Raw genomic sequence first — 20,699 nt, 5'->3', positions numbered from 1 at the left:
TCTGCAAACAATTTGGTAGCTAAGTCATCACAGGTGTGATAGTCCATATAGTGTTTAGAAATCTTCAGTTTTTAAGGTTTTGTATGACCTGTGCATGGCGGCCATGTTGGAGTATTATGCTCCTATCCCATACCCCAACATGGCTGACAACAAGCTGCTGATCACACAGGCAAATCCTCAGTAGATAACAGCCTCTACTAATTAGTGTGCATGTTGCCAATTTCTGCACATTTGTCACGCACATAAATTCAGTGCGCTTGTTCCTTTAATTAACAGCTTTGTGATTTTTGTGGAAATACATTTATAATGGTGAGTAGAATGATGGCTTGGTCATGACACCATGTATGTCATATTTTGCGGGAGTCCTAAGAAATAAAACACATCATTATGCTCACCAATAATTCAAAATTTCTGTATGTACCAAGAATAGCTCAAATGACATGTATTGATTTTCAAACTCATATTTGTACTACAAGTATTTACAGTCTTAATATAATTCTAAAGTTTGAAAAAGTTAAAACATGTGTTACCCTACCGGCCCAGATAGCAAAGATGGTAGAGCATCTGCTTTGATGGGTAGATCCAGGGTCAATCCTGGGTCGGGTCACACCTAAGATCTTAAAAAAAGAGGAAGTTGTAACTTTTTTGCTTGTCGTTCAGCATTAAGGGCATAGTGACATGTAAATTTATTTAGCATATGGACAGAATGTGACATGTCAGTTCATCTAGCATGCGGACAGAATGTGACATGTAAATTCATTTAGCATGCAGACAGAATGTGACATGTAAATTCATTTAGCATGCAGACAGAATGTGACATGTAAATTCATTTAGCATGCAGACAGGATGTGACATGTAAATTCATTTAGCATGCGGACAGAATGTGACATTTAACAGACCATATGGTGTATGGACTCCGCTTTACGAGCAGAAAGCCAATAATTATCAATATTTGACCTAAACACACAGGTGGAATATCAAAATATACCTTGGCACAGAACAAAAAAGAACGAGACAAAAACTAAATGTCATTTAAAGTAAATCTGAGCAGCTTCTACAGGTATTTTCAGGAAGAGGCCTTTGGCGATAACACATTCAGGTATGTGATGTTGTTAAGCAATCATTTTGGCTGGCAAATGCAAGACTGCACATTCTTGTACTCTAGGGGAAATGTTTCCCGTGTTATATATTTATAGCCTCCGAAAACATTTTCTCAGAGAGTGCGCATTTGCGTTGAGGCATATACATGTATTTACTCTTTTCTCACGAAAAAAAAAAAAAACCTCTTTGGGCAGTGTAACCAAATGCATATGGATGTTTTTTGGAAGTTTGTGGTGGATAGAGATTTGCCTCTTTACATGTTTTTACCAACGCCCATAGTTGCCAGGTTTCCATGGCAATGCCACAACCATTAATTCCCATGATGCAACACATCTGGCACGCGGCTGTATCCATTGAGTGGGAAACCATGCATAACTTGGCTATACAGTAAATCCCCTATTCTTTTGAAGCATACAAAAGTACACATGTAAATGTATGTTTTGTGTGATATGCCAAAAACTGGAAAGACTGCATACATGTGTACATGCTGCACTACATGTGTACACGCTGAACTACATGTGTACAAACTGCACTACATATGTACATGCTGCACTACATGTGTACATGCTGCACTACGTGTGTACATGCTGCACTGTGTGAGTACAAGCTGCACTATATGTGTACATGCTGCACTACGTGTGTACATGCTGCACTACGTGTGTAAATGCTGCATTACGTGTGTACACGCTGCACTACGTGTGTACATGCTGCACTACGTGTGTACATGCTGCACTATGTACACACTGCACTACCTATGTACACGCTGCACTACATGTGTACACGCTGCACTATGTGTGTACACGCTGCTCTACATGTGTATGCATGCTAGTGCACGTAGCTTAGGAACTGTAGGCTTTTAGCAGTCATTATTTTACCTAAACAATAACTATATTGGGTGAATTCTTTTTATTCAACATTGGAAGCCTCTGGACTTTTATTTCTTCAGTGCATCTTGTATTTACAATTGAAGACAATTTCTTCAGTGCATCTTGTATTTGCAATTGAAGACAATTTCTTCAGTGCATCTTGTATTTACAGTTAAAGACAGTTACTTCTATGCATCTTGAATTTATACATAAATTTGAAGAAAAAAACTATAAATTAAATGGATGTTGTATTTACAATTTAAGATAATTATACAGTAAGCATCATTTTGGAAATTAGTAATGGTGAGAATTATGAATAATTTCAATGACATTGACCTCATTTCTGAATTTATGCACACAGATTTGCTCACAAAAGGGTATTGTTGACGACCCTAGCCATGGGGCTAGGGGGCATGTAAGTTACTAGTTTCTAAGCATTTGCACGACTAACTTTAGGTCCAGCTCATGCTGGCTTCCTCTCCAGCCCTACATGGAAAGGTCTGGCAGCAACCTGCAGATGGTCAGAGGTCTCTCCCGGGCTCTGCCTGGTTTCCACCCACCATAATGCTGACCACCGTTTTCTAAGTGAAATATTCTTGAGTACAGCATACATTACCAATCAAAGAAATACATAAATAAAACGCAAACTAAGGTACATGTAGATGGTATATATGGTATAATATGGTGTATATTTCACTGGTGACATCTGACCATTTGCCAGCAATCACACTATCACTGCTTGCGTTTTACTCTCTGTGCTGGACTGTGTCTTTCATTCTAATTTAGCCTACGCATGTAGCATGACAGAAATGTTGACTACTGGTGTACATATTTGTCTTTATGCATTATCACATTATATAGTAATTCTGCATATGAAAGAGCAACTTTCAGCCCAATTTATGGACTTTTTTCATATAAATTTGGAGACAAAACTACATTGGTTGGGTTGGACAATTTCAGAGCTTCACAAAAAGTATAATTTTATCAGTCTACGCGGAATAATGCCTTCAGAATATGCTGGAATAAACTTGTGGCAAACATGTGAAAAGGTTGAAGAATTACAGAATATGCGTTCATGAAGATATTCAGCAGATGACTGTATTACCCTGACCTTATCATATATCCTCGCTTAATATGCGTGTCTGTGTGCATGGACTCATTAACAGTCCGCCTGAGCGCTAATCATAACCTCTCCCTTCTTCCTTATTATCAGATTTCTCCGACATTCCTCCGTGATGACCGATGGTCACTACAGGCCGTTACTGGCCATAATTAACCAGTGTGGATAGAATCTGACCTCTAGTTATAGACCTTCTCATAATTACAAGCCGGTTGATGTTCCTCCTTGAATTGTACCCCGCGGGTAGTTATACAAAGCTAATGGTGCAGAAAGTGCGCCCACTTGCATAATTAATGACTGTATAGCTATAATAAACGCCATGCACATCTGATTAATGACTGTTTAAATGTCATTGGTTTTCATCATATCTTTGTTCATGAGCACGGTTTACATGGACTCTCACGGAGTAAAGTACCGTAAATATGTCATCAAGCTATCATCCGTCTTTTGGGCAGAGTATATCCCTTATCTTTTGGAAAACTAATAGCCGTGCTTAGTTGTCATGGAAACAAGATGAGTACAATTTTAATAACAGGGCATTCTTAGCAGTGTTATGTATTCAAGAGTAAAATTAAGTAAAGGGCTATAATCAATCCATCTGTGATATTGTTTTACAGAGTCATTGAAAATCTTTCAGATTTTCACGACTAAAAAAATGACAGCAACTAATAATGATAAAGTAAAAATTTCTATGGTTAATTAGATGCTACCTCAATTAATTTGAACATTAACATTCTTAGACTCCTTCGAGTTTCCTACACTCATAAACCTGCATGCCTCTGTCAGTTAACCAAAAAAGTTCTTGAGTGTGGCGTCAAAAACCAAGCCAGTGTCTGAATGAAATCGATTAATCAAAATTGATCAAAACCTTTGATCTAAAACTTCCCTGAACCTCATCCGTCCTTACCCTTGAACTAATGACCTTAAATGTTCTTTTAGATATTTTGGGGTGACACTGTGGAACTGACTTCCTATATATATATATATATATATATATATATATATATATATATATATATATACATATTAAAAAATCATAGAATGTCAGTGTTGTGTGTAGAATTGTCTATGATGTATTACATTGTATATACATTGTAGCTTTGCCATAAAATGCCTCGATGTAGAGCACAGTAGGATATAACGCGGCCCAAATTTTGTCCCCCAAAAAGCTGTGGGGTCCTGTGAGAACGGCTAAAACTGCTAACGAATAAAGTTTTTTCCCCAAGAAATGTGCGTAAATAACACTGTCGGTGTGTGGCCCAAGTGTCATTTGATACTTTAGGCTTTTAAGCTTTTGAGTATTATGTGAGTATAAGCAAAAAGAAATGGATTTTTCTGTGAATAATGGAAGAGATTGTAACTGGTTACATTTTCTTTGCAAGCCAGTTTCATTCCTAACGCACATGTGACGTTGTTGCAGCATTACTTCCGAATGTGCGCACGGCTTCATCAGCCATGCGGAACATATTTTTCCCACTATGACATGCGTACCTTATAAAGCGATTATTATTTATACACTTTCAGTAAATGCTGATAACTTTAGTCAAATTATTGAATGGCTATAAAGCAAGGTGTGAAACTGCAGGGAGTTGTTTATAGTTAATTAACAATATGAAAGCATTTGACAAAACTCATTTTGCATCGATAAAACTTCTTTCAGTGTCAAAGTCATGACCTGTAAGATAGACTGTAGGCCTATATACTGGATCTCAAGGTCATTTTGTCCCAGCGCAAGGTAGCCTATAGCGCTCTCAGGAACCTGTCTCCAAAGCAGCGCGCTATAGTGAGGTCACACTGTAGTTGGTAATCAGCTATCAGTTTCATCTATATTTCATATATACAGTATATACATGTAATTGACTTCCTGTGTGAATGCTTGATTGACTTGGTTTGTAACTAATTGATCTCCCACAGAAATTAAAGTATTATTATTATTATTATTATTAATTGGTCAGTATATGTATGTCCAAGTGTTCAAAGTGCTTGTGTTTGAATCATTTGGATACACAATTAGATACGAGTTGAAACAGGGAATTTGTAACCATTTTTTTTTTTACATTCCCTCACTCTCACTGTGCATCTGGCCAAAGCCCTTTTGAAAACAATGCTTGTGTCTCTTCCATTTGTGGTAGACCATTTCTCTTCTGTCAATGTGGTATCCATGTATTTGTAATGAGAAGAGAGAAAGGTTGTCAGCTGTTTGCCAAAGCTTGGGGGTTTACCTCAGGAACTCTGCATGGTTTCTTCCACCTGACCCATAAAACCGCATGACAGGCATCATGTCATGGAAAAATTCTTGTGTACGGTGTTAAACAAAAGTCCAATAAAGCAAATGCATTGCTCATGTGATGTCAGAGCATTAACAGCAAAACTGAATGCTTATGTGACTGAAGAATTTTCATCGTTCATTAGGTGGCTCCGTTTTGAGCAAGTTTTGCGTGATTGTGCTTGGGAGCCTAAAGACTGTAGGATGTGCATTAATTACTGAGGTAGCAAGTAACAGGAGTTATAATTTATCTCTGGGTGGTCGGCTTTTCTGGTCAATTATTTTATTGGATAACGAGAATGTAGGGTCTTTTTTTTTATCTCTCCATTGACAACCTTTCAATCACCTGGCCACTGTGAGAGTCTCGTAATTGTTCCGTCATTGATACAGGAACATCGTTAGACGCAGGTGTGTTTTGTAAAGCAGGTAATACGAGAGGCGGAAGCTGAAGGCTGTGTAAACCAACATAATTCTGCACTCACCCTGGGGTAAATGATCCACGGGAACTAAGTGTGAGTAGCAAACGTGTAAAACATTTTGGAGAAGTGAGGGGTTGAGTGCCCTGCCGTGGGTGGGAGATTAGGCTAGATGATCATGTTTCTTCTCTCTTCCCAGCTTCAGGACTCTATAATCAGAGTTATAGTGTTATGTTTAGTAACTCCAGTACCTGGTCTATCAGGCAAAGGACAAGATCTGTGAATCCCTTGGACTCATGAGGTCTTAATTGGCTCATTCCCAGCCTCCGGGGATGGAATTTTTAAGATTTTCCTCTCTCCACTATAGCTGTTCCCAGTGGTAATAAGCTGTTAATTTCACTTGTATTGCCATTATAGTATTTGAATACTGTGGATATAAGAAAGGAATACTGGATTATGGGATGGAGAATTAAAAAACATGCAACTGTTCAAGGATTGAAATAGAAACATAGTACAGCATAGCCTTCTCGTAATACTCAGTTCTTCTATGATTACATCTAATATGTTGGACATTTTTGTTGTTTAGAGGGAAGTGTGGAAATAGCCCAGACAAATGGTCCTTGTCAGTTAAGCTTTTCTTTTGCTTTTAAGGAGAAAGGCAGAAATTAACATATGCCAGAGTGGTTAGACATGAAGGGTTAGTCATTATTTGCCTGTAGACTTTTGACTGTTGCCATGGAGACATTTTACCTACAATCACCTGAAAAGCCTGTAGTTACAAATACCTAGTTAGACTTTATGCCACTTCCTAGGATAATTTAGAATCATTAGTTGATGCAACTCTATATAGGCTACGTTTTTTAATGTGCTGTGTTCACATGGTGTGATTGTCCAGTTGACCCGTTCAATTTGACTAGCTTGTCAGGTGCCTCCATGGGCCGAGAGGTTAGCTCTCCAGCATGGCGCAATAATGCAAAAGCCTCTTACCATTTGATTTGGTCGCTGTGAGTTCAAGTCCATCCCATACTGGCTTCGTCTCTGGTCGTACATGGGAACGTCTCCAGCAACCTGCAGATGGGTGTGGGTTTCCCAAGGGCTCCGCCCGTTTTCCTCCCCCCTATAATTCTAGCCGCTGTCGTATAAGTGAAATATTCTTGTGTATGGCGTAAAACACTATTCAAATAAATAAATGAATATTTCATGCGATTGTTAGCATTTTTCAACAAATCACTTTCTCTGAGTTCGATGAGGTGATACAACTAATTGGATCATGTAAAAGAGGCTATTACAAAGAGTTTATGGAGTTTTTTCATTGTTCAATACCTGTGGGGCAGAATGTCAAAACCAGAATGACACCTGAGAACAGTGTCATATGTTAATGTATAGATCCGAGAAGTGCAATTTCAAAGGCAAATACAAATGTCACAAAACCTTATTTTTGGTACTGAAACTTACATTTTCCCAGTGGGATATCACACCTTTATACAATCAATAAATCTTTCAGAATTACAGAAGTGATCAACTCACTCACGGATGAAATGTTAGGTGATTTAGGGCAAGTTTTAAAATATCAGGATTTAAAGTCAGTGTCAGCATCTTTGAGGAATGTCTTCTTCTATATTGTCCATTCTTGCTGAAATATTTTAGAAGAGCACTGGTGTTGGCAAAAGTTTTGTGATTTGTAAGCAGGTCCTCAAGACTATGTTTATGTTGTTTAGATTTAAGAATTAATTTAGCTGCTTTATAAGTGTGTACATTGTGTGTAGACACGTACAGTGTGTACATTGTGTATAGACATGTACAATGTGTACAGTGTGTGTAGACACGTACAGTGTGTATAGACATGTACATTGTGTACAGACACGTACAATGTGTATAGACACGTATAGTCTGTACATTGTGTATAGACACATGCAGTCTGTACATTGTGTATAGACACGTACAGTGTGTATAGACACGTACAGTGTGTATAGAGACGTACAGTGTGTATAGACACCTGCAGTGTGTACAGTGTATATAGACACGTACACTCTGTACATTGTGTATAGACACGCACAGTCTGTACATTGTGTATAGACACGTACAGTGTGTACATTATGTGTAGACACGTACAGTGTGTACACTGTGTGTAGACACGTACAGTGTGTACATTGTGTGTAGACACGTGCAGTGTGTACATTGTGTGTAGACACGTGCAGTGTTTACATTGTGTGTAGACACGTGCAGTGTGTACATTGTGTGTAGACACGTACAATCTGTACATTGTGTGTAGACACTTGCAGTGTGTACATTGTGTGTAGACACGTGCAGTGTAGACACGTACAATCTGTACATTGTGTGTAGACACTTGCAGTGTGTACATTGTGTGTAGACACGTGCAGTGTGTACATTGTGTGTAGACACACACAGTGTGTAGATTGTGTGTAGACATGTACAGTGTGTACATTGTGTGTAGACACACACAGTGTGTAGATTGTGTGTAGACATGTACAGTGTGTACATTGTGTGTAGACACGTGCAGTGTGTACATTGTGTATAGACACGCACAGTCTATACATTGTGTATAGACACGCACAGTCTGTACATTGTGTATAGACACGCACAGTCTGTACATTGTGTATAGACATGTACAGTGTGTACATTATGTGTAGACACATACAGTCTGTACATTGTGTGTAGACACGTGCAGTGTGTACATTGTGTGTAGACACGTGCAGTGTTTACATTGTGTGTAGACACTTGCAGTGTGTACATTGTGTGTAGACACGTACAGTCTGTACATTGTGTGTAGACACTTGCAGTGTGTACATTGTGTGTAGACACGTGCAGTGTAGACACGTACAATCTGTACATTGTGTGTAGACACTTGCAGTGTGTACATTGTGTGTAGACACTTGCAGTGTGTACATTGTGTGTAGACACTTGCAGTGTGTACATTGTGTGTAGACACGTGCAGTGTGTACATTGTGTGTAGACACGTGCAGTGTGTACATTGTGTGTAGACATGTACAGGGTGTACATTGTGTGTAGACACGTGCAGTGTGTACATTGTGTGTAGACACGTGCAGTGTGTACATTGTGTGTAGACACGTACAGTGTGTACATTGTGTGTAGACATGTACAGTGTGTACATTGTGTGTAGACACTTGCAGTGTGTACATTGTGTGTAGACACTTGCAGTGTGTACATTGTGTGTAGACACTTGCAGTGTGTACATTGTGTGTAGACACGTACAGTGTGTACATTGTGTGTAGACACGTGCAGTGTGTACATTGTGTGTAGACACGTGCAGTGTGTACATTGTGTGTAGACACGTGCAGTGTGTACATTGTGTGTAGACACTTGCAGTGTGTACATTGTGTGTAGACATGTACAGTGTGTACATTGTGTGTAGACACTTGCAGTGTGTACATTGTGTGTAGACACTTGCAGTGTGTACATTGTGTGTAGACACTTGCAGTGTGTACATTGTGTGTAGACACTTGCAGTGTGTACATTGTGTGTAAACACTTGCAGTGTGTACATTGTGTGTAGACATGTACAGTGTGTACATTGTGTGTAGAGACGTACAGTGTGTACATTGTGTGTAGACACGTGCAGTGTGTACATTGTGTGTAGACACGTACAGTGTGTACATTGTGTGTAGAGACGTACAGTGTGTACATTGTGTGTAGACACGTGCAGTGTGTACATTGTGTGTAGACACGTACAGTGTGTACATTGTGTGTAGAGACGTACAGTGTGTACATTGTGTATAAATATGTACAGTCTATGACATCATTTTTAAACTGGGATAAACACCTCTCCAGTAAAGTCTCTCTCTGTCAGTAGGTCATTCACTGGTCAGTCAGACTTTTGATCTCCTGTCCTTCACATGGGTTATTCCTTCAATGATGACGGGCCAAAGGGCAAGATGATTTTGACTTTCTGTGAAATCTCACAGCTGGCTCGAATTTGCATTTATTCATGGATTATGTAAAGGAAATGTGAGGGGCAAGAACAGGACTGTAAGCATGTTGTGATCAAACATGGTCTTCGTCAGGGGCTGCAAGTCACATGATCATCTCTTCTGTGTAATGCCAAGAATTCATTTGTGTTCCCATGGTGAACTTGTATTCCAAAGAAATGAAAAGATGCTGTTCTTTTGCAGAATTGGTTTTGTAGATGTAGTTAAGGTATTTGCATTTCTAAAGGTGAATTAATTATATTTGATGTTTCATTTCTTAGGGTTTTTGAACCCTCTTTATTTGGTGAGTCGTTTTGAGCTGCACAGAATGCCGTATAAAAGTTGCATGTATAGCACTTCTGTATTGCAGCCTTCTAGCAACGAACGTGAAAGAGCCATTAATGGATGAATAATGAATAGAATAGTGGAAACTAAAGTCGTGTTCTTGATCACTGAACTTGGCTGATTAAATCAAACATCAAACATCCTACATATGAACTTTTACTTCAAGGTAATAATCGGGTTATATAGTTACATGTGCATGCATCCACACGTAATTTATTTAGTGACAGATAAAACCCACCCCAGCCAGGATTTATGAAAGGCGTGTCTCAGCCAGAAAAGCTGGGTGCCAGTCCCCGGCCACCAAGAAATTGCCACCGCTGCAGATGCCCATGTTACGATTCAAGACCAGTTTAGATTTAAAATCATAGTTTAAATATATATCAATATTAATACCAGGTCACCATGCCATGTATTAACTAAAGCTCTTCCACTGATAATACAATATTGATATTTTCACACACATGCAAGCCTTGTTTGCAGATACCTTATAAGTATAGCATTACATGCATTTCTTAAAGGGAAAGAACTTTCCTAAATGTCGTACTCCTTATTAATTGAAGATCTAAACAGTAAGAAATTATTTATTGTATTTAAGTGTATTTGATACATCTTTTTGATTTATTTTAATTTTTATGATTTCCACTGCATCAACTACGAATAGCACCATGGACATGAATGTTATTTTTTTAGGAAATATTACTAATAGTATTGGGTAAGGAATTTGAAACAAAACTGTCCTGTGAATGAGGTCACTTCATTCAGTTACTTCAGTTATTTGTAACATTCATAGCATTAGAATCCTGTTTTTTCTCAAAAATTACCAAAAAAAAAAATAAGAATTCATTTTCTTGAATAGTTTGGACTGTTATATTTAAGGAGTTCTTGTGCAGTTGTGTAAAGCTTTTATCCTCGATTGTATAAATCTTAAAGACAGCGGGCCGACTCGGAAGTTGTCCTTGTTGCTGCTTTCACAGTTGTGTTCATCCAGTTCGCAAAAAAAGATGGAATAGACTTCTTTTTTGTGGCTAGTCTTTTGTGGATGGAATGATGCTTCCACTCCAGCCCACCCTAACTGGGCCGCTCTTGGTAATGGTTTAACGTTCAAGTTTAAATGTTGTGCAAACTTGTTGATGCAAGCTTGTTTATCCACGGTCACGCATTATATATGCGTGGTTGGCTGAATGTGAGAATCTCAGAAACCTCCTTTAACGGAAAGAATTATGAGGCTAACAAAGGTTTCGGATTTTGGAGGGAAAAAATCGTCCCTCAATCGGAAGCATTGTTCAGTCAATATAATATGACAACCGATGAAAGTATTTATAGTGATGCAGTTTTGCAGAAAAGGACAGCAAATCGAATAAAGTTTTCTTTGGAGGAAGGATGCACTGCACTGTGGCTTCACAGAGGCATGACAAACCTCCTGATAGACATGGCGCTGTGCCACACTATAAACTGCTAACTAGGGGTCTGAAAACTGTATCAGTATGGAAGATTAGATCCTAATTAATTTCTCAGATGTCTCGCAGTCTGTTCAATCTGCGGTAAATCAAGCTTTGAAAATAGTTATCATTACAAGGATTGTACATGCTGTCCAAGTAAAAGAATGGTATTTGTTTATAGTCGTTGACTGATTTTGTTATTATCATTGAGAATTTGCAGTATGGAGTCTCTCATCGGGATCACAAAATGATCTTAGACTTAAGTCAGCTATACAGTCAAATCTTTCAGCGTTGTTTGTTCCTTTCCGTTATTTTTATTGAAATTTTATTGTTTCACAATAGCTTACACAGAATTGACATCGTTAAACAGTATTTTTGACCACGTTATGTAAGAAATAACAAATCTGAAGTGATTTGAAGTTTTGACTTATTGTAATTCTTCAACCTTTTCACATGTTTATTCAAGCATATTCTGAAGTCATTATTCTCTGTTGACAGATAAAATTAACCTCTTTGCGAAACCCCAAAATTGGACAATCAAACCAAAGTAGTTTTGTCTCCAACATGAAATTACTAATGTGCATAAATTGCACTGAATATTGCTCTGACATATGCGAAAATCTGAAGTATTAAGGTAAGTGTAAGATTACATCATGATCCTCGGGGCCGGAAATGTAACACTTAACATATGACATATATGTAGGTCAGGGTAACACATCAATGCTGAAATATAAAGCAAGAAACCATTGCACTTTTTTGAGCACCTGAACAACCTGATGCTAGGAGGTGCACATTCTGTGACCTCATTGGTCCACAACCTCTGGTTTAGAGAGAGAGTGACACGTTTGACAACTGAGCCAATTCATTAGGAACGGTAGCCACATGGTTATAAGGTGCTTGCCATTTAATCCATAGGTTACAATGAGATCGGGGTTCGATACCATTCTAGGACGGATTTTTCCCAGCATCCATTGTTCTTGTTGGAAAGAATTGTTGATGATGCTACGTGTAACTTCTGTGTTCGCTGGAAACTGCAAGCCTGTCAACAACAGCATCACTAATTAGTCACCCACATATGTAATTTGGGTACGTTTGAGATGGGTATGTAGCTGGCCAAAGGTCTGTGGCTTAATCTTTTTGATTGGTTGCTATTTTCTTCCCAAATATGTCCGTCGACATGTCCAACACATGGAGGAAAAAAGTAGAAAACAGAAATTTTTGAGAATCACTGCAAAAAAAGAGAAAGTCCTTTGTCAAGAAGATTTGAACGCTGCGAGAGTGTGGCATGTGCAGAGGGATTACCGTAGGATGGTAGTTTCTGTGATGTGTACAGTGGGATGATTCAGTTCATATGCACCCTGATCATAGCAGGGCTATCAGTTAATCTGGACACTAAATGTTACAGAACCAATTGCTCGCTGTCTCAACAAATGTGACATATAATCAGTTGAGCATATACACATGTCGCCAGCTAATGAAATTCACCTTTCTCACATTTGTATGCTGGCATTTATACTGCCTGGAATGATATTGATGTGTAATCCAATCAAAATGAAGTATTTTTACATTGGGGAGTGATACACAGCTGCAGAATTCATAATCACATGATAGGTTGAGACACGCACCTCTGTAAATCAGTGTTTCGAAGTTTTATCTTCGTGGACAGGTGCCAAGTGTATACTAACATGATGATAAATCACACTTTGATGGTGTGACAGGGCTTACAAGCTGGGGATTTGAACCAGCAATCTCTGGGTTTGGAGTCCATGCTTCTTCCAGTAGATAACTGAACAAAGTGAAATTCCCTCCAGTCTGATGTAAACAGCACTTATAGATCACCCTGTTACAATTTTTTACTATTTTGCCTTTTTATTTTTGTCTGTATTTCCAGTTTTTGGCAATCTGCTCATTTTACGGTATACTAAGTCTTTCCTTCAGATGTAATGGGGCAGAAATATCATTTATATTTATTTAACCTCTCTGCCAAAATTGGCCTAAGGGGTATTTCTGTAGAGGTGGCCATTTGTCTGTCTGTCCGTTTGTCTGTTCGCCCATTTCTTTGCAAACACTCTTGAATGCATGTAAATAACTTACAGCACACAAAGATGTCTGCACTGAGGCATTTAGAGTGTGTAATTCAGTTTATGTGACCTGGTCAATGTGAGTTTAAGTCTAGCCCTTGCTGGCTTCCTCTCCGTTTGTACATAGGAAGATTTGCCAGCATCCAATGGATGATCGTGGGTTTTTCCTGAGTTCTGTTGGTTTCCTCTCACCATAATGCTAACCCCTGTCACATAAGTAAAATATTTTTGAGTATGGCATAAAATACCAGTCAAGTAAATAAATCTATAAATTAGTTTTATGTGACCTTGGTATTTGACCTTGAGGCTATTTACTGTGTTTCACCTAAGGTTTGGTATGTAAGAATGCACTTTCAGAAGCACATAGAGGCCTTGTAGTGATAGTTTTGATGACAACACTGAATTTTTTTTTTTGGAGAAGAAATAAATCAAAAAAAACTTCACCAAAAAAAAAAAAAAATGCATGAATCAATCAAAATCAATGAGAATGTGTGTGACTCCCTTGAAAAAGACTAGACTTTAAGTGAAATACAATACATCACTTTTGTGGCAGTTATGCAATATATCTCAGACATTGTAAGTCATCCCCATCAGGCTTGCGGTGTACCATGCACAATTCATCTTGTAAACACGCAGAAAGATTGAAGGGTTACAGTATTGTGCAGTTGAGTGTCTGGCCTTTCTTGTGCTGTGTATTCTAGCTAAGTCTCTGTACCAAACATGTGAATAATGTCTAGTTTTTTGTATCCTAATTCTATTAGTATAATGTCAGTGTATCATGCCAGAAGTAATAGCTAGTGGATCTTCCAGCAGGCTGCATACATGAGGAACATTTGGCTAATGTCTATAAACACTGGCCTCCCGGATAGATAATGCTACATGTTTCTTAGGTTATGTGTTCCCTAAGGGCATGCTGTGTGGCTACTTTAAATAAGTATTCATTTATAAAATGATAATGGTGTGATGAATATAGTAGAAAGTTGTGCATTTTGCATCCGGTAAATAGTTACCGTATTTTGTTTCAGTTGAGATATGTGGAATCTTTATAGCCAAGCTGGGGGCCTCTGTGGCTCAGTCGGTTAGCGCACTAGCGCAGCGTAATGACCCAGGAGTCTCTCACCAATGTGGTCGCTGTGAGTTCAAGTCCAGCTCATGCTGGCTTCCTCTTTGGCCATACTTGGGAAGGTCTATCACCAACCTGTGGATGGTCGTGTGGTTTCCCCCCGGGCTCTGCCCTGTTTTCACCCACCATAAGGCCGACTGCCATCATATAAGTGAAATATTCTTGAGTACGGCGTAAAACACCATTCAAATAAATAAATGAATATAGCCATGCTCGGACAGGAAATTATCAGGTTAAATTTACCCACCACAGATCTGGGGTCTTCAGGGCCAATAAGTGGTTGGCAGCATTTGTTTAGGTAATATCTTACACGCAGTTCGCTGCAGGTCTCGGGTCTTCAGGGCCAATAAGTGGTAGGCACCATTGGTTGAGGTAATGTGTTAGATGCTGCTTGTTGCAGATCCGGGGTCTTCAGGGCCAGTAAGTGGTAGGCACCATTGGTTACATGCAGCTCACTGCAGATCTGGGGTCTTCAGGGCCAATAAGTGGTTGGCACCATTGGTTCAGGTAATGTGTTAGATGCTGCTTGCTGCAGATCTGGGGTCTTCAGGGCCAGTAAGTGGCAGGCACCATTGGTTACATGCAGCTTGCTGCAGATCTCGGGTCTTCAGGGCCAATAAGTGGTAGGCACCATTGGTTACATGCAGCTCACTGCAGATCTGGGGTCTTCAGGGTCAGTAAGTGGTAGGCACCATTGGTTGAGGTAATGTGTTAGATGCTGCTTGCTGCAGATCTGGGGTCTTCAGGGCCAGTAAGTGGTAGGCACCATTGGTTACATACAGCTTGCTGCAGATCTCGGGTCTTCAGGGCCAATAAGTGGTAGGCACCATTGGTTACATGCAGCTCACTGCAGATCTCAGGTCTTCAGGGCCAGTAAGTGGTTGGCATTCAGGTGATGTCGTACATGATGTTCGCTGCAGATCTGTGGCCTTCCACAAAGGTGAAATAGGCATGTGTTCATGAGAGAAATTGTCAGTTACACGTACGTACAAAGTCTGTGGTTTACTTTGAATGAAGTACCTATAATGGCTGTCTTGCATTGAACATGATGTAAAACTTAGTGGTCCTGATGGGTGCGTTATTTTTCTTTTTTTTTCATTACTGCGTTTAGAACAGTTCAGTGGATACTCAGTACTCTGTGTGTAGTAAAAGTTTGTTAAATGTCACATATCTTCTAATTTTGAAGACATTTTAATGCTCTGGACTGCTGGCCATCTGGAAAAGTTAACAAGGTTTGGGTAACGTTACAGGAAAATTTCTACTGTATTTCCATGAAAATTGAGCAAAAAAGGAAAAGAATGAGTTGGGATTGGGTGTCCAAGGGGTTTCAGGAACATCTGTTTTTAACCCTCAGATGTTAAGCATATGCAGATGATCTTCAAATCTCAAAGGGACCAACAGCTATCATGTGTAGCTGCTGTAAAGATGAGTGCATAGATAGTTCATTTGCAGGCTGCATCAAGCAGCTGGGCTTCATTTTGCTTATGAAGCTGGTGTTTGTTGGCTGGGCACTGTGAAATGTTTTATATCCAAATTATCAGAAAGCACACACACAGACAGGGTCTGCTGAAGGTACATGGTAGGGTGTGGGATGGAATATACATGGCAGTAATCCAAGTGTAAAAAAAAAAAAAAACATCTTCAGGCACATAAACCATGGAAAATATCAGAAAGTGAAAGTATAATCCGCGCTTGGAACCTTTGTGTATTATAAACACAGCCCGATTCATGTATTTGATTTGAAAACTAATTAAAGCTGCCATTTATACCTGTACAGGTACTTACACAGGTTCATTGATGTACTTGGGGCCTCCGTGGCTCAGTCGGTCAAAGCGCTAGTGCAGCGTAATGACCCAGGAGTGTCTCACCAATGCGGTCGCTGTGAGTTCAAGTCCAGCTCATACTGGCTTCCTCTCTGGCCATACGTGAGAAGGTCTTCCAGCAACCTGTGGATGGTGGTGGTTTTTCCCCGGGTTGTAACCGTTTTCCTCCCACCATAATGCTGACCGCCGTCATATAAGTGAAATATTCTTGAGTACAGCATAAAACACCAATCAAATAAATAAATAAATAAATCATTGTTGTACTGTAAATTTTCAGCCTTTTCAACTTACTTTTTTCAGTGGAATTAATGCATACAAAATTATTATGAAAATTATGCTAAAATGATTCGTTTGTATCACTTAAAATTCGAACTTCTTAGAAGTATGCAGATTATTTCTCTGCAATACATATATAGTTCTATCACAGTCTTTCAGAATATTGATGCAGAGGCATTTGAAAAGGTTGAAGAATTAGGGTCAGAATTAATGTAGAAATATATGTGTTACAACATGATTTAAACCTAAACAGCAACAACAGTACCACAATTGGTGTCTGGTAACAGAATACCTGTGAATGTGATGGCTGCAGACACGCGTGTCAGTTACATGGAGTTTTTGCTCCATCTCTATAACCATAAAGGACATAATTTTTGAAAACTGAAACATAGAGTAAATTCACCTCCCTTACCATGATACAATATTGGCTTGAACAGAACTGAGTGAAAAGTAATGGTAAAAATGTAGTTTTGGCATAAAAATTACCGTGTTTGGTGGAAGATGGTTTATGCCACTTGTATGCACAGAAATACATGTACAGTTCTTGAGGTCAAGCTTGTATGTCAGTAGAGACCTTGAGTAGAAGTTTCAAGTTGTAACTCGTAACTTCAGAATTTGAGTAAGTTTACTTGTTCTAGTTTTACAAGTTACAAATTGAACTTTGAACTTTGAACTTCTAACTAAAGGTTTGTATTGTTGTGTATTTTCTGGGCATGTATTAGCTAATGATCATTATTAAAACTTGCCTTGTCAGCAAATTTAGTAGCATGAAGGAATGAAAATCTGTGCAATTGTATACCCAAAATTTGCATGCTTGGTATAATTTTGTTGTTCACCTTTTTTGTTTTCTGGTACAGACAAGCTTAACTAGAGGAAGGGCAGAGGCGGGATGGGGGGAGGCGGGTTTGGGCATTGAAATACTGTAATTCATCAACCTTTTCACATGTTGGCAAGGTGTTTGTTCTAGCATATTTTGGGGGTGTTATTCTGTGTAGACTGATAAAATGGTACTTGTTATGCAGCCCTGAAACTGCACAATCCAAAGAAATGTATTTTTTTTCCCCAAAATCGAACTAGAAATGTGCATAAATTGCGCTAAAAGTTGATCTTCAATTTGCGAAAAGGTTGGGGAACTAGGGTATACAAGTTTTATGTTCATATTTAGGAGACAGTCGCAATAAGCAGACAAACCTACCCTAGTTTTACTGATCTGAGACTAAGGCTGTCACAGCGATGTGATGAATGGGTCTCTGCCAGAGGCAATCATTTCCGTCCAGACTAGGCTGCCTGAACACCAATGTTGCAGCCATCATCAAATTTCCATGTCTGGGCAGAATATCCCATGATTCACAACTTTGTATTTTGTCTCCAGACAAAATGGTTCAAAGCAAAATTTATTGCACCTTTTTTTTTGCTTGGAGAGCCAAGTTTGATGGGTAATTACATATTGGAGGGTATCCCAGTTCAGACTTGAATACGATTTCTAGTCATCATTTTATCAGGAATGTTGTCTTGGAAAATTGATGGTTTTACTGACAAGAGTATCTGTGTTCGTGGTAAAGAATTGATCACATTTTTTTCCTATTTGCTGGCAGACCTTCGCACGTATGGCCGAAAAGGAAGCTGGACTTGGAAGTCACAGCGACCAAATTGGCGAGAGGCTCCTGGGTCATTGTGCCGCGCTGGCATGCTAAAACCCTCAGCCACGGGCCCACAAAAATTTGAAGAAAGTTCTGTCATAAAATGTAACTATATGCTTTACACAGATCAAACATTGAAAATTAATATATTGTAGTAATCTTTAGTCATCGTAATTCCAAGGCAGTTTTTAAGAAACTTTTCAGGAAATATTTTCTTTATTAATTACATTGGCATGGACACAACTCCGGTCTCATTACCATGTTCCGGTATACATGCAGGAGTGGTAAATGAGAGTGTGTATTCACTTTAGCACTAATAGTCTCTATGTAACTAGGGGGTAATTTCGGTGTTTGACCTTCTGAGACTTTTTTTGAGACAAGCAAACTTTCGAGAAATTGCATGTCAGTTTGAAAATGCCAGATAACCTGTCTGGTTTGAGATGATAGCAGTTTACAGCTAAGTGCAAGAGTGTGTTTATCTAATGAACAGTGCAGGGTGTAGTTTTGTAACATGAAGCAGGAAAAGAGGGAGAAGCCAGAGGGAAGTTTTTATCTAATGTCAGTCAAGCACTATGTGGGTATAAATATAAAGCAGATTGTTTGCTAAATGAGCAGAGGGTGAGTGGTGTTGGATGGGGGTGGGGATGATGTGATTCGGTGGTGGTGGTAGGGTGGGTGTGGGTGAGGATGGTGATGGGGGGAGGTGGTGTGATGTGGGGAGGCGGTGTGATGTGGGGAGGTGGGGTAGTTGTGGGCTTATGGAGAATAGAAAGATAAGCAGCATGGAATTAAACATAGAATATGAAACAAACTGACATTTATTAGCATCGTGTGATGATATAACCATGATCTTTTTTGAATTTCTAAAATCTGATAGAGTTATCCACATAATGTCAATTCAGGACTCCTGGTTTATTTTTCTTAGTGGTTTATACCTTATCTGTCTTGAGATATTTATTATTAATACATGGGGGAAATGTGAGGATTAATTAAATTTAGCTGTTACAATGGCGGGGGAAGGGGGGGGGGGGAACCTGTCAGTAGGATAGCATCAAACGCTGTTTACAACTGATGATCATGAGGCCACAATAAAGACCAGACGACCTTACAACAGAAACTGATACATTGTAATGTTGCAGAGATTGGGATAGAATCTTTATTGATGTAGCAATTGAATGGCTTGAGATCCTGTTTCACACTGTTTCACACTTTTTTCCCCCCTTCAATATAAAACATCACAGTCTCCTTATAGTACATATAGTGACCTATAGTTAAATTGTTGAGGTGTACCTTAGGAGATCTAAGAGAAGATGGTTGGATAAGTCATTTGTTTCCTTTTGGAGTGGGGGTGATGGGAGTCTCATGGGGGATGGGGGTTTCGCCATGGTTGGGGTGGGGTTTTGTGGGGGAGAAAATATTGGCACAGATGTAGCTGGAGTTCCCAACATGGTGTTGGGATGGTCTGTTCTTCAGTCATTGGGCCAGTGGAACACATATGCCACCAAAACATGTCCTGATAAGATAGCCCACACACCAATGGGTATAATCTGGAATCTCCTGGTGTGATTTCAGCAGTAGATGTAGAACAAGCTGTCATGTTCAGGAAGGAGGCCTGCTGGTGGTCTGGCTGTATGTTTGGTCTGTACAGACTTACCCTACTTATCTTCCAAACTTCATCTGAATGTTTTTACCTTCCGATTATTCTTTATAGCAGCATCCTAATACACAGCTTTGTGTTTCATCAGCTGGGTTCAGGATGTGTGCGTGTCAGTTGTTGATGTTGGTTGTGGAATATGACAACAGATCATAAACAAAGATATTGTCGGTACTGATTGGATGGTTTCTCCAGTTCATGGATTGGTTGAAAATGAACTGTGTTTCAGGGATCAAACCTGTCTCCAACATAATTCAAACTGTTAATTGTTTGAGCTGATCAAATCTGATGCCATTGTGAGTGCATTAATGGGAATTTTGTCTGGACCTGGCGAGAAAGTGTTTACTTTGGATATTAAAGGGATTCTTCTAATCTGATTTAGCTCATACCTTTTCATGGAGCCATATGTTGGCTCTTTGCCTGGTTTATGTTAGCTCTGTTGTATGATTGGGACTTTCATTTTTAAAAAAAGTGGTATAAGTGATATATATTCATGCTTGATGTTTTTATGCCACTCTGGCACCTCATTGTTTCATATGCTTATATCCAGCCGTACAAGGGAAGGTCTGCCAGCAAGCTGCGGATAGTTGTGGGTTTATCCTA

General features: G+C 39.2%; 1 protein-coding gene across 2 annotated transcripts in view; it reads left to right on the top strand.

Moving 5' to 3' along the window:
* Nucleotides 1-20,699, top strand: part of LOC135478034 (tachykinin-like peptides receptor 86C) — a 119,831-nt gene that overhangs the window by 38,288 nt on the left and 60,844 nt on the right. The window lies entirely within an intron of this gene.

The sequence above is a fragment of the Liolophura sinensis genome, chromosome 11, assembly GCF_032854445.1.
Source record: "Liolophura sinensis isolate JHLJ2023 chromosome 11, CUHK_Ljap_v2, whole genome shotgun sequence".
NCBI lineage: Eukaryota > Metazoa > Mollusca > Polyplacophora > Chitonida > Chitonidae > Liolophura > Liolophura sinensis.
This window is presented reverse-complemented; position numbering and strand designations above follow the sequence as displayed.